General features: G+C 49.7%; 1 protein-coding gene and 1 long non-coding RNA gene across 10 annotated transcripts in view; one reads left to right on the top strand and one right to left on the bottom strand.

Moving 5' to 3' along the window:
* PHACTR1 (phosphatase and actin regulator 1) overlaps positions 1–13,912 on the top strand; it is a 316,524-nt gene that overhangs the window by 285,586 nt on the left and 17,026 nt on the right. The window lies entirely within an intron of this gene.
* Positions 7,620–13,901, bottom strand: LOC129045562 (uncharacterized). The gene is made up of 3 exons (XR_008505478.2): positions 11,090–13,901; positions 9,566–9,881; positions 7,620–8,999 (listed from the first exon to the last, which is right to left on the bottom strand). It is a non-coding gene; the product is annotated as an uncharacterized LOC129045562 (long non-coding RNA).

Raw genomic sequence — 13,912 nt, 5'->3', positions numbered from 1 at the left:
TTAAAATGTAGCTGGATAGGGATGCCTGGGTGGCTCAGTGGGTTCAGTGTCTGCCTTCGGCTCAGGTCATGATCCCAGGGTCCTGGGATCCAGTCCCACGTTGGGCTCCCTGCTCAATGGGGAGCCTGCTTCTCCCCCTCCCACTGCTGCTCCCCCTGCTTGTGCACTCACTCTCTCCCTAAAAAATAAGTAAAATCTTTTTTAAAAGGTAGCTGGGTAATCATCCCTCTACAAGAAATAAGACAAGCTAGTCAAGGCATACTCACTGTTTGCTGGTTTACTCTGGGAAAGAGATGCTAAGGGCAAGTTCTGTGGGGAAAGGGCGGGTCCTTCTGGAAAGGGTGGGTCCACATTTTTTTTTTTATCGGTGTGAATTTCTTTGAGACGATTTATCTTCCCTTTTTTTTTTTTCCTTTAAAATATTCCCAAAAGGGACGCCTGGGTGGCTCAGTCGGTTAAGCGTCTGCCTTCAGCTCAGGTCATGATCCCAGGGTCCTGGGATCGAGTCCCGCATCGGGCTCCCTGCTCCGCGGGGAGCCTGCTTCTCCCTCTGCCTCTGCCTCTCTCTCTCTCTATCTCTCATGAATAAATAAATAAAATCTTTAAAATAAAATAAAATAAAATAAAATAAAATAAAATATTCCCAAAAGATTGGGGGTGGGCAGGGATAATGTAGACATTGAATCATCCAAACATTTGATTCAGAGTCCTTTTCTCCAAAACCAGCACATTAACGTAACAACTTGAACTCGAGTTGTCAGGGCACTTGTCCTGCGATACATTCTTTTTCTCACCTTCAGTCTTTGATCCCCTTACAAACTGAAACAGATAAGGTTGTGTCATTTCTATCATACCGTTATCCAGGAAAAGATCTCTCAGAGCCATTTGTGAACTTACCGGGAGGCAATAAATAAACAGAGTTAAATCATCTTGAGAAGCACTCAAAGTATCTTTCAGTCTTCGGTTGAAAGAGAATGGTGTTGCATGGAATTCTACCTCAAAATATGGCCTAATGCTTCCAAATTGGCTCACTCATTTTTTTTTTCTTTCACTATGGGCTTTGTGGCTATATCTTGAGCCTCTGTGTGAGTTTCTTCACCTACTTTGCAGTGGCAACTTCTGGATCTGAAAAAGTAGTAGAATTAAAGCACTTTAGTGCCCCTGAGGACACTCCTATCACTGCCTAGAACACCTGTAATTTTATAGATAAGGAAACTGAGCTCAGCGCTAAAAAATTAACACGCCTGCAACTAATATTACACTGCATGTGACTAACTGGCATTCAAATAAAAACTGTAAAAAAAATTCATCTCCCTCAAGAAAGGGAGAAATGTATTTACTTCTCACTGGAAGCCACAGGCCAGTGATTTGATTCAAAGCCTGACAAGTCATATTCTTCGTTACTTTTCTCCATTCATGCCTGAAAGAAAAAGGCCTTAAAACAGAGGTTTTGCATGGGGCGCCTGGGTGGCTCAGATGGTTAAGCGACTGCCTTCGGCTCAGGTCATGATCTCAGGGTCCTGGGATCGAGTCCCGCATCGGGCTTCCTGCTCCTTGGGAGCCTGCTTCTCCCTCTGCCTCTCTCTCTCTCTCTCTCTCTCTCTCTCTCTGTCTCTCATGAATAAATAAATAAAAAATCTTAAAAAAAAAAAAAACAACAGAGGTTTTGCATTAAGTCTTTGAGGAACATTTTCAGTAATCAGAAGGCCCGTGGGAAAGGAAACTTGCCTTCTGGCATAGGTGGGTTCCTTCGTGGGCATGGTGTCCTCCTTGATCCTGCTTAGCGAGCCGAACATTTAAATCAAATGCCTGAGCAAGAGCCGTTTGTCCATCTTACTAGTTCATATGTGATCAAATCTCATCAATAATTTTGCAGACTTGAGCAGGGACTTCGGAAGATTCGTTGGCTGGCGCCTGGGTTTGGGGTTTGCCCATTCTAGGAGTTGTTAGCATTCAAAGGAATGAAGCTCTCATTGTTTTCCCTTAAGATTAACTTGTTCCTGGGCGCCTGGGTGGCTCAGTTGGTTAAGCGACTGCCTTCGGCTCAGGTCATGATCCTGGAGTCCCTGGATCGAGTCCCGCATCAGGCTCCCTGCTCGGCCGGCAGTCTGCTTCTCCCTCTGACCCTCCCCCCTCTCATGTACTCTCTCTCATTCTCTCTCTCTCAAATAAATAAATAAAATCTTTAAAAAAAAAATTATAAAAGATTAACTTGTTCCTTGTTTCAGTGGTGAAGTTGGCATTTCCAGTCTCCAGAATAATTTCCATGGTATGTCGTGTTCTTTCTCCCTCGCCCACCAAAACTGGCTTCGGGTTTGATTATATGTGATTTTTCTGCAGCTCCTATAGAGAGGGGACACAACACAGCCCTGAAAACTTAAATAGCAGCATTGGATTACAGTCGAGAAGTGTGTGATGGCGGTTGTTTTTCCTTGCCCCGCACATCTTTGCTTACTGGCAAAATACCTCTCAGATCGCATGCAAAATGCTAATAAGCGTAATCCATTTTATTTAGCTTCATTATGTTCGTTTCACAATGCGAAGATTTTTATAATAGCCTCGAAAATTGCATACATGCTCACTAAATAGAATATAAACGGGAAAAATTATCCAAAGATACAAACCCTGGAAAATCGCTTTTCCCTCTGATTCTAAAGGCAATTCCTTTGAAATATAAGTGAAATACGCTTCTATTTTAGGAAGTGGAATCATGAAGATTTTATGTTCTTTGCCCATCGAATCATTAAAACAATCGTTCTTCAAAACGGGAAGCCTTGTTGGTTCCTTTGGAAAAAAAGAAAGTAGGCAGACAGATAAATAGTAGTGCATGCTGACGGTAATCAGTATGTTGCAAAGAGTTTTAACTGCCTGAAATCCAACGCTCTTTTTGACTTATGATTTTCCTCGTTTTGTTCATGGTCATATCGTCACTCACCAAACTCCCTCTTAAAAGACACTAAGCTAGATGATTGCATCTTCCTGTGTGGTAATGGACAGTGAAGGAGTTGCCCTCCTGAATTTACTGAACCAATGTACCTGCCACCTACATGTTCCATCCCAAGAAGCAACCCATGTCCCACGCAAGGGGAGCCCTCCGCACACCCTCCTTATGTGACATGGTGCCACCTTTGTACTCAAGGAGGCTGAGTGGACAGCTTCTGCTCAGAGCCTGCTCTGTGGGTTCAGCACGTCCCTGGAGCACCTTCCCTGCCCACCCCCGGCTCTCACTGTCTCTCTGTGCGCTGTCACTTTGCCCTCTTTCTTCACAGTCTTTAATGAACAGAGTTGTTTGGGACCACGGCCTGTGAAATCTGATTCTCACCCTGCAGTCAGCAAGCGGTGCAACCAGGATATGCTCAGGCGTTTTCCACCAAGGAGCTGTAAATCCATACGGCTTAGTCCAGGCGAAAACAAAATAAGCCTATTCTTTTTTTTTTTTTTAAGCCTATGTAATCTCAGATTCAGACTACTTAAGAAATTAGTGGAAAATTGTCAGAATTTTACATCATAGGTTACATGATAGCTGCTTAATGATTTATTAATAGTAGAATGTCAAGGTACGTGGGGCGCCTGGGTGGCTCAGTTGGTTAGGCATCCGACTCTTGACCCCGTGTTGGGTTCTGTGCCCAGTGGGGAGTCTGCTTGAAATTCTGTCTCCTTCTCTCTCTGCCCCTCCTCCCACTTGTGCTTGCTTTCTCTCTCTCAAATAACTAAATAAAATCTTTGAGAAAAAACAAAAAGAATACCAAGGTATGTGTAAAACTATACAGAACATTTTCTTTAAACACTAATCATTTCCATAAAAGTTTTCAAACAGCCTATTTGACAGTGAACTTGATTCAGAAGGACATTCTGATCTCCTTTATGTACATCACAGTCGTCCTCCTATTGAGCTGGTGACAGAGCCCGAAGGCCATGGACACTGTAAGGAGAAAGCAGTCTTCTTGCAAGGATGTCAGCGAATAGGTGGGGCAAACAGTCCTGTTAAGGGAAGTGTGCCTTTAGCTGCCACAAGTGGGAGAACTCACAGCCACGCCGCTCTGATCCGACTGTGGAGCCACCAAGACTGACCCCCATGTGGGCCAGAGCTTGAGGAGGGGCCAGGAGTCTGGAAACCACAATGGAGGAGGAGAGCTTAGGATGGAGACAGTACAAAACGCCGGGCAGTTGTCCACGTAATGTGCCACGTAAGGAGATGCGATGCATGGAAGGCGTGACATCTTTGGGGTATTTGATTTTTTAAAGATTTATTTATTTATTTGAGAGCCCCTGATGTGGGGCTCGATCCCATGACCGTAAGAGCACAACCCGAGCCAAAACCAAGAGTCGGAGGCTCAACTGACTGCGCCCCGCCAGGCACCCCCAGAGACTGTATTGTGGTGATGGTGGTGATGGTGGTGGTGGTGGTGAGGAAGACAAGAGGGTCGTGCTCAGGTTCTCAGGCTGATGTGTTGGGGGACCAGCCTTCCTACGGGGTCAAGGACTACATAGCACGTGACTCAAGCCCCCCCCTTTCATTTTGAACCAAAATAACTCGCGTCCGTTGAGCAAGCTGCACAGGTCCTGCAGTTCCCCGCGGTTGGTTGATCTTCCAGGACACAGTTTTTAGGCTCGGGTAATACCCCCTGGCAGGGGCCGCCAATTGCAGCCCGGGGGCCAAAGCCCGCCTGTTGGAACATCAGCCCTGGGGGATCACGGAGGCTACTTGCAGGGGATAGTGACAGAGACCACACGGTCCCCCATGCCTGACGAATTTACTGCTTGGCCCTTTGGAGAAGAAGGAGATGACACGTTTAAGGGCCTAGACCGAGGACCTGTAGAGAGGGTGGCCTTGCCTGTCACAGTATTGATGCTGGATCCATGTAGGAAGTGCGTAAGCTTAACACATCCCCATCACAGGGAGAAATTCTGTTTATCTTCACACAAAGAGGTTTTTCCAAGTGCTAATTTCTCTAATCGGAATAATTACACTTGCTTTTACTTATTAGTCCAAATGTGAAGCACCGTATTGTTTTTACAAATCATACTGGGCATACGGTCCATTCTTTTAAATTGGATTTATTACCTGAGCAAGTAGGAAAGCTGTTTTCAAGGACAGCCAGGTACCATCAGAAGCAGCATAGCTGAGCTGTTGGCCGGCAGAGGAGGGACCGGCTGTACAGGCAGATGAAAGAGGGGATCCATTTTTTTTTTTAAGATTTTATTTATTTATGGGGCGCCTGGGTGGCTCAGTCATTAAGCGTCTGCCTTCGGCTCAGGTCATGATCCCAGGGTCCTGGGATCGAGCCCCACATCAGGCTCCTCGCTCCGCAGGAAGCCTGCTTCTCCCTCTCCCGCTCCCCCTGCTTGTGTTCCCTCTCTCGCTGTGTCTCTCTCTGTCAAATAAATAAATAAAATCTTTAAAAATAAAAGGATTTTATTTATCTGACAGAGAGAATGTGCACAAGCAGGGGGGGCTGCAGAGGGAAAGGGAGAAGCTGACTCCCTGCTGAGTAAAGAGCCCGACACGGGGCCCGATCCCAGGACCCTGGGATCATGACCTGAGCCAAAGGCAGACGCCTAACCGACTGAGCCACCCAGGCGCCCCAAGAGGGAATCCATTTAGCAGAAGATGTGTTGTCCTCAAGAAGGAAGGCCACGCGCCATGGCAGGCAGGTCCAGCTGGGAAAGGAGTATCAGCGGGAATGATGAGCATCGTCTTGTTTTCGCCACTGGAGCTGGATTCAGGCCCCAGGACCAGGGATGAAAGTGCGAGGAAGAGGGACACAAGGAGGCAAAGTCCAACACTGATGCGTGATTCCTGGAGTGCAGGGCAGGCCTGAGCCCAAAGCTGTAACCGCAGGTGACACCTAAACCGAGCTTCACACAGATGGGAGGAGAGGTTGTGGTGGCCATTCCAGCAAGTTGCAGAACCACACATGTGTGGGATGTGTGTAAAACTGAGGTGACCAGAGCCTGCCAGAACCTCTGTACAACCCTTACTGCATGAGGAGAATGTGCACATTACACACAAACTCTCTCTCTCTCTCTCGGAGAGCCTGTCTCCTGACTGAGAAGCAAGGTGCTGAGAAGGGCCCAGTGCTTTGCTCTGGTTGATGGTTTCCCATCCCTTTCCTGCCGTGAATGCCCAGAGGGAGGCCTTCCAGGGCTCTGAGAGGCCGAGCGTCCCCCCGTGGGTGGGGTTCTGCCTTCAGACAAGCTCAGCCTCACAGTTTCCTCTGGTTAAAGACATGCGGTCATGGGGCGCCTGGGTGACTCAGTCGGTTAAGCGTCAGACTCTGGATTTTGGCTCAGGTCATGATCTCAGGATCATGAAATCGAGCCCCACGTCACCTCCACACGGAGTGTGGAGTCTACTTGAGATTCTGTCTGTCCCTCTCCTTCTGCCCTGCCCCCATTAAAAAAAAAGGACCTGGCGGCCAGCCTACTCTCCTGGGGGAGGAGACTGCTCCTGAAGGAATGTTCCACAATCAGCCATTTCCCTCAGGATGGAGGGGGGTGTTTCTCTGACACCTCGGGAGTTGGTGTTGCTGATGGTCCTGAGAAGGACGGTACAGTCATGGCCCAGGGCCGCTTATGGAGTCTGCCCAGTTTCCCTGGGCTCCTGTGGAGTGTTGCAGCCCTGAGATGCCGCCTGCCCAGGCACTGGGACCACGCTCCCCTGTGACTCCCCTCCGGGCTCACACATCGAGTGCACGTGTAGGAGAGTGAGGGGTTGTGTGTGATGTAGGTGCTATGGTAGCTCGTGTGACCGGACGTCAGGACATAAGGAGAGAAGAGCCTAAGGGAGGGAAGAACTTAGACTCCCATCCACCAAGCTGGGAGCTGAGAGTCCCTTGGTAGATACGTGCTATGAGCTCAGTCAGTCTGGGGGAATATATTTAAGGGAAGACAGTCTCTTCTCGCAAGGACTCGCCCAAAGCATTGGGTAGATAAGGCCAAGAAAGTAGAGAGAGATCATTTCTGTTCGTTTCCTCTATAATCGAGGCAAAATCTATTGGAAGTGTCCATATCACTACATTTTCCCATTCTTATTCCTCTGTCCCTTTCCCATATAAATAGATCCTTTCCCAGACAGATAAACCCATTCCATTCATCTTTCCTGATCCAATTAAAAAGATTTCCAAAGAATGCAAAACTGCAAATCCAGACTGGTTAGACATTCCTAAAGTGCACCATGCTGCTAGAAAGAAAAAGTATGTGTGGGGAGGGGGTTGGGTTGGGGGGGGGTCTGGTCTTTTTTGGTACATCACATATATAAAAAGAGATTCTGTGAAAGATTATCATGTCATAGGAAAGCACTTAGAGTTTAATGAGAGTAACTACATTCAGTATCCCTCCTTTGGGTTGCAGGACTATTAGTTTAAATATGAAGGTTTACAGGGCACCCGAGTGGCTCAGTCAGTTAAGCATCCAACTCTATTTCAGCTCAGGTCATGATCTCAGGGTCATAGGATCAAGCCCTGTGTCAGGCTCCGTGCTCAGTGGGGAGTCTGCTTGGTTCTCTCCCCCTCTCCCTCTACCCCTCCCCTTGCTCATGCACACTTCTTCTCTCTCTCAAATAAATAAATATTTTTTTAAATGAAGCTTTACATTTACAATTGAGGAGTGATGGTTCAGGAAGGAGTAGGGGGGTGTGGGACTTTTCATAAAGGAGGACTGTAGGAAACTTGGCAAAATAATGTGACCAAAACCCCCTCCACACGGGCATCTGAGACTCTCTGGGGGTTTTGTATGTTCCTCTCTGGGTTTCTAAACAGCATGGGATCTCATCTGAACCTGAGTTATTGTTTCTAGAAATAGGAGCTTGTGGGAGGCAGTGAGAGGACATTGGCCAGAAACCCATTGAGGAAGGAGGGGGAAGGAGGCTAGGGATTCCTGTCTCCTGTCTTCCAGCCTCTGCCTCCTCTTGTACCCTCAGAACTCTTCTTGGGGGGCGCTGATGGCCCTGAGAGATTGGCCCGTTGGGGGTGAATATGAGAAAAGCACGAGCTGCACATATTCTACAGCTCCTAGGAGGAGTCCCGGTGGGAGGGGGCAACCCGGGGCCTACACCCAACTCTTCATCCCTTGCCTTGCTTCAGAAAGTAGTCACGGGTTGTGTATGTTGTTTATTGAGGCCCAACAAAGCAGAGGCATCGGGGAAATCTGGAACCATAATATTTTTTCAATGAGTGGATGAATGAGTGGGTAAATAAAGTAAGTATATAGTCTTATGCCATTTTCATGTTGTCTGGGCTGTGCACGTCGACCTCCCCGTGATTCCGTCCATGACAGTCACTCAGCAGTGACACCCAGAGCTTCCTCTCTTCGTTGGAATCACTCTGTCCTTGCCTTGATGGTCTGTGTCCATCAAAAGCAATACTCTTTCTTTCTTAAGGGTACCTGTTTATCTACTTGAGGTCCGAGACTTTTTTCGAGTTACCAAAAATAAAATTTCACGCCTTCTACTTACTTTTAAAAGGGATTTTTCTCTCATTCTCATTCGGGCCTCTCAGAGCTCCTGGGAGGCATGCGGGCTAGCTTGTGGTTACAGCCACCTGTCAGACGGTGGGACTCAGAGCGGAGATACAGCGGCATAATGCGCCCAAGCGACCTTCTGGTTAATGGTGGAGGCAGGCCCTGGACCCCAGTCCGTTTTCTCCTCTCTGGGCTCTTTCCCATGCTTAGAACCAGGCTATTTGTTAATAGCTTGAGGGGAAGTTGAAAACTATTAACTGAAATTCCTGGAAAGAGTTGGGTATGTGGATCAATAATTTTAAGAGTTGCTCTGCCTTCTTGGCAGAGAGAAAGGGTAGCAGGGCAGAGTCCTGAGGTATAAAAGCAAAACTGCTGTTCATTCTTCCCAGAGGAACGTCTTCAGCGGCCGGCCACCGTGGTGTAGGGCCCAGAGTTCTGGCCGTCCCCGAGGGCACAACTCCTGGGTTGGAGTATTATTCATTGATTGAATCATGGAAAATCTGTGGAGCCCCTCCTGTGTGCCAGGTGCCATCCCGAGTCTAGAAACACAGAGATAAATAAGACGTAATTTGCCTGTGAAGGGTTCCTGGTCTAGTTGAGAAGGTGGTCATGCCAGTGGGTAATATGGGTGTCGGGGGTGAGGCCATGATCAAGACGGGGGAGCCCAGCAGGGGGAGCTCCTAGCTCTGCCCTCTGCCCGTTCTGAGCACCGGGATTCTAGGCAGTCTGTCTGCGGAGACGGGCACCCAGAGGGTCCCTCGCTCTGTCACACGGGCACGGAAGGCTGAGGCGTGGGGAGAAGGCCGGCTCCTCTGCGGCCCCCGCCTGTCAGGTGGCGGACCCGGGCTCGGTACGGATGGTGCTGCTTCTGGACAGGGCCCCAGGACAGGGCACCTCTGGGGCTCTCCCCAGGCGTGCCACCTGCCAGGAGCAGGTGCTAAGGGTGTGGAAGGAGGCGTGAGCATGCTGAAAACCAGAGGAGAAGGAGCTTCGAGAAGTCTCTGTTAGTCAAAGGTGCCACACGGTAGAGAAAGGTCAGGGAAAATGAGGGCTTAATAAAAGCCACTGGATTTGGCCGTTAATCCTCAGTGACCTTGACACTGACCTGATTCGGGAGAGTAAGGTTCCCGCACCTCGTCACTGTTGTCGCATGGCCCGGCCAGTCCTGTGTTGTGAGGGACAGGCGTGTGCAGGGTGGGACGTTGAGCTAGACGCCAGAAGCAGCCTCCCCAGTCCTGACAACCACGAATGTCTGTAGACCTTGCCAGAGGTCCCCTGGGGGCAGAACTGTCCAGCGGAGAACCAGGGCAGTAGAATGGTGTGGACAGAAGCCAGGGTTGCGATGGTTTACTGAGACCTCACGCCTGAACCCCTCTTTGGAGAGGTCGGGCAGCCAAGAGCAGGCTGGAGGTGGAGATTCACTGAGGGACAGGGGAGTGGAGGAGGAGGGTGGTTTGTTTTGTTTCTGACAGAGAACACATGTGCTTGCCCTAGGGAAAGAACTAGAAGAGAGGGAAAGGGCAAAGACGAGGGATAGTCATGGGGCAACGTGCATTTAATGATTTCACAAACATGGAGCAACTCCAGTTCCCAGACTCGGTGCTAGGTGCTGCAGATGAGGGGGTCGGTCCCTTGTTCAAAAAGGACTGAAAATTTCAAAATGGCAGCAGAGCCTTGGAGCCCAAGCGCGGGGGCCCTTCTAAGTGGGGTCCCTGTGTGGCCGCCCAGGTCTGTGCTCATGAGGTGACCCTGGTGGACAGGGGACCAGGTGGCCCCATGTCACAGAGCCCAAGCCCCGGGGTCTAGTGGACAGGCTGGGCCGTAACAAGAAGGACAAGCACCAGCATACGGGGGATACGGGACTGTTGTCACACATGGTGGGGGCACCTTCACCAAAATGTTAGTGCCCACAGGGAGTGATGTTTAAGGTTGAAGCTGTGAGTTTGAGGATTACCACCAGACAAAGAGAACGAGAGAGAGAATGCGTCGCTATAAAGAAAGGCATGTGAATCTAGAAGAAACGAAGAAGACGCAGTTACATCTAAAGGACGGGGTGGGCTGGGAGGATTCTTGGCAAGCGTGCAGATCACAAGGACTCTTCTAGGACCCTGGGTGTTTGACTCCCTCCTGCAGGCTCTGGGTGGGCGTGCGTAGTTTTCAAGCAGGGAGTGGTGTGATCAGGTTTGCCCTTAGAAAGACCATCCCATCTGGGGTGGAGGAGGACCCGAGTGGGATGGGCTGCAGCAGCCCGGGGAGAGGCTCCGGCTGTGGTGGGCTGGAATGAGCTGGAATGGACATGGTTTGGACCTGGCGGTGGATTGGCTGTTGAGGGTCAAGCCCACCAAGGACAGTTCCCAGTTTCCTGGCTTGGGCAGCTCACGGGGATGCAAAACTGTCAGGACAGGAGGGGAAGATGGATGAATTCATTTAGGACCTTCTGAGTTTGACAGCCTGTAGGAGTATAAACTGGAAAGGCGGTCTGGAACTCAAAACTATAACTGGAGGTATAGATTTTGGAGTCACCGGGCTATAGATGTGAACTGAAGTCACGACTGTGGATAAAATCTTCCCAGGAGCGTGTATGGCATCGGGACGAGTAGGATCTGGGCTAAATAATTACTAAAAGCACCTGTTTTGGGGATGCCTGGGTGGCTCAGTCGTTAAGCGTCTGCCTTCAGCTCAGGTCATGGTCCCAGGATCCTGCGATCGAGCCCCGCATCGGGCTCCCTGCTCCGCGGGGAGCCTGCTTCTCCCTCTGCAACTCCCCCTCCTTGTGTGCTCGCTGTCTCTCTGACAAATAAATAAATAAAATATTTTTAAAAGTAAAAAGCACCTTTTAGTTCTCCGTGGCCTCCTAACACCTGGCGATGTAGCAGTGACCAAGGCCACACACAAACGCATGCAACCGACACGTTCTCCAGAACGATTCCAAAGGAAGGGTCGTAACTCAGCGCGTCTCCCCTCCCTGCGGCCCCACCAGGCCCATCTGCACCCTTTCCCATCCAGAGCGGCAGTCGGGAAACCGTCTCCTCCTGCCTTAGGAGAGAGGACGAGTCCTTCCCGTTTTCTCTTCCCCTCTGGAAGGGCCGTTCCCTCCCCCTGGGGCTGAGATGCAGAAGACCGACGTCAATTCTGCTTTGCTTTCTCCTGAAATGCAGATACAGCTTTCAGAGATCCAAACCTTAAAATCAGGGCCCTCCAAACAATATGCAGTTGCAAAGGCTAATGAAAGCCGTGACCTTGCAGTTCTGACACCAGCAGAAGGCTCATTAGCTCCTTGCGGCAGAATGAATCCTCCTCGTCAGCATCAGGAGTCAGGCCAGACCTTCAGCGGTTTTTTGTCACGTCTCTGGGGAGACAGCCTCCCTGCTCTGCGTGTTGCCTAAAGCATCTTGCCACCACATTCTCTCACGGTCTCCTTTCTCCTTTTTCCGAGGCCAAAGCCGAAGTACTGTTTGCTTCTGGCCTGTTTGTCTGTCATGGTCCTTGCTTGGAAAAAGAAAAGCCTTAGTTTATGTGGTTGTTTCTTGCAGTCACCAGCATAGAGTTGTTCAAACTGACACTACAGAACATCCGTTTCTAAATTCTGCAAGAACCTGGAAGGCTCCTAGGTGGCGATTGATGGCGCATGGCATTTAAACAGGAGCTCGGTGATTTTTCAGTTTGCAGCCAGTGCAGATCATTTAGCGGTGGTCATGTAAAGAAGAAACCGTTTGAAGAGTGACAACAATTTTGCATCTCAGAGATACCTAATAAACCAGGGCCACATATATACCAGCAAAGCTATTTGAATAGATCACTTGAGAACACATTAAAACTCCTACTTTGGGATCATTCATTTTACAGAAAAGTTTAACTCCCAAAAATGTTGCCTTTATCATATAGCATATAAATGGTCATGTCTACATACAGAGTCAGGAAGCACTTTTTACATTTAATGTGAGTTTAAGTCGGATACAGTGACTTAAACGTACCGTCAAGACAGGGGTAAAAGATACAATACACTCAGAAAGCACCTCTGTCTTTATTCTTGGAGTTATCTGCTCTCTGGGATTATTCATAAAACTGCCCACTTCATTAATACAGTAATGTGCTCTGCTATCTGGCTTTCCAGTGACCAGTGTTTCTGTACAAGTAGATCTGGAAAGAAGCCTTTACTTGGACCATGTCAGGCTGCTCTGGGTCCTTCCCTAAGAAGCTAGCCACGAGAATTCTGACGCTAGAGCTTTATCCCTTTAGTTTATGAATTTGCCTCCGTCTGAAGACCAGCCTGTCAAGGAAAGGTATTATTTTAAGCTGATAGAAGTCATCCTTGTGATAAACCAACTTCCGTGTGTTATAGTAACTGCAAGCCATCAGTTGGGAGCTCTTCATTAATTCCAGTACCAAATCTAACACATACCATCCTGCTTCCCCTGTCACGGTCAAGAGCCATCCCTCCTCCTGCTTTTGAGGAGGGAGGCCTCTCTGTCCCTGGACCCCAACCCCTCCTGCCTCCTCGGGACTCCTGCACCATCAGCTGAGCCTCCTCCCTCCTTACGTAGTTTCCTGCCACCACCACCTCATCCGGATTCTTTTTTTTTTTTTTAAAGATTTTATTTATTTATTTGACAGAGAGCACAAGTAGGCAGAGAGGCAGGCAGAGGGAGAGGGAGAAGCAGACTCGCCGCTGAGCAGGGAGCCCGACACGGGGCTCGATCCCAGGACTCCAGGATCATGACCTGAGCCGAAGGCAGCCGCTTAACCGACTGAGCCACCCAGGCGCCCCCCTCATCCGGATTCTTTCCATTAAACGCGCCCAGTCTTCTCCCAGTAAAAAGTATAAACTTCGCCAGAGCCCCCTTCACCCGCAACTCTCTCATCCAGCCAAGCTTCGGGAAGAATCGTGCATACTTGTCTATTTTCTCACCTCTGTTCTCAATTCGCTCCTGCCTGGCTTCCCTTCCCTGCTCGCCCTGGCAGAGCTCTAGGCGAGATTGCTGCAAGCCCAGCTGGTGTTGATCCCCGTGGGCCGTTTGCGAGGCTCGCCTGACCTCTCGGCAGCACTCAGCACCCTGGGCCGGTCATGCCCATCTTCCCACCTCGCTTCCGGGATGCGACGTGCTGGGTGTTGTCCTGCCCTCTCGCCTCGTGGGCCACGCAGCCTGGCCCCTGCCTGTTCCCCACCTTCCTTCCTCCCCTCGCTGTCTCCACTCCAGCACCGTGGCTCCGTCCGTCTGTCCTTCCCATCGGGACACCGCGTCCCTTCCCCTGGGACCCCTCTCCTGACATAATTTGGTCAGAATCCATGCCCAGGTGCCTCCCGTTGGCAGCCTGTTACTACGGTTACATCTCATACTTGCTTCCCTGACTACCTGATCAGTGACTGCCTCCCCCAGAGGCAGGACCTTGATCCGTTCTTTTACTCATCCAAGTGCCCAACCCAGAACCCGGCCCGGAGCTGGCCTTCACC

This window comes from Mirounga angustirostris, unplaced genomic scaffold (assembly GCF_029215605.1).
Source record: "Mirounga angustirostris isolate CCGP_5_RB_7025 unplaced genomic scaffold, mMirAng1.0.hap1 SCAF_8, whole genome shotgun sequence".
NCBI lineage: Eukaryota > Metazoa > Chordata > Mammalia > Carnivora > Phocidae > Mirounga > Mirounga angustirostris.
Note: the sequence above shows the minus strand (reverse complement) of the source record. Positions and strands in the feature narration are given on the sequence as shown.